General features: G+C 48.1%; 1 protein-coding gene across 1 annotated transcript in view; it reads right to left on the reverse strand.

The window, feature by feature from the left end:
• The window catches only part of LOC115274565 (1,25-dihydroxyvitamin D(3) 24-hydroxylase, mitochondrial), a 15,485-nt gene that overhangs the window by 12,697 nt on the left and 1,770 nt on the right, over positions 1–1,018 (reverse strand). The window lies entirely within an intron of this gene.

The following is a 1,018-nucleotide window of genomic DNA, read 5'->3' on the forward strand; positions in this document are numbered from 1 at the left end:
TCTGGAGACCCTAGGTCTGCACTCCCACGTGGGACAGCTGTCCTTTCTAGAAAGGGCATGCCCTATCCTGTTTGCAAGAAGAACTCCCTGTGGCTCCTTCCTTATACATTTATATTCAGACCTGGTCCCCGAAACCTTCTGGGTTGGCTAGTCTTGGACCTACATGATCCTCTTTGGGTCCAAATTCAGTTCCAAATAAACACCCAAAGTGAACGGGAGTAGAGAGATTATTGTATGCTTAAATTGCTCCCTCTTTGGCCCTCGTTAACTAAAGGACAATGTCTATGGGCGCCTGGGGGCTCAGTCGGTTAAGCGTCCGACTTCAGCTTAGGTCGTGATCTCACAGTCTGTGGGTTCGAGCCCTGCGTTGGGCTCTGTGCTGACAGCTAGCTCAGAGCCTGGAGCTGTCTTCAGATTCTGTGTATCCCTCTCTCTCTGACCCTCCCCTGCTTGCACTGTCTCTCTCTGTCTCTCAAAAATAAATAAAAACATTAAAAAAAATTTAAAGGCAGTGTCTAAATGCCTCGTCATGGTACAAAAACATTGTCAAGGGCTGCCCTCTTCCAGCATCTTTTCAGGCACAGCCTGCTGCTGCACTGAACGCACTATTCTCTGAACACATCATGTCATCTCACCGTTTTCAGGGGCTACTCTTTCTACCTGAACACCTTTCTACACCCGTTCTGGCTTGAAGACTCCTACGCATCCTGCAAAACCCAGCTCAAATGGCACGACCTAAAAATTTTACAAGCATTTTCTTATTTAATCCTGTGATACCCAGGTTAGAGCCCGGGAAAGAGAAGCTTAGGGAGGTTAAGGGTACAGTCAGTTTACAGAGCTAGAGGGTGGAGGCTGTGAAATACCAAAGTCTCTGCTTGTAATCGGTCTGCCATTGAGACTTTGCAAAAGAGTGAAGGAAGGAGGGAGAAGGGTTTTGGGGGAGAAGGAGGTAGACAGTGAGGAGAAAAGGAAGACCCCTGCACCGTCCAAACCGCCTACACTTTGCAGCTCTGACTTA

The sequence above is a fragment of the Suricata suricatta genome, chromosome 12, assembly GCF_006229205.1.
Source record: "Suricata suricatta isolate VVHF042 chromosome 12, meerkat_22Aug2017_6uvM2_HiC, whole genome shotgun sequence".
NCBI classification, from domain to species: Eukaryota; Metazoa; Chordata; class Mammalia; order Carnivora; family Herpestidae; genus Suricata; species Suricata suricatta.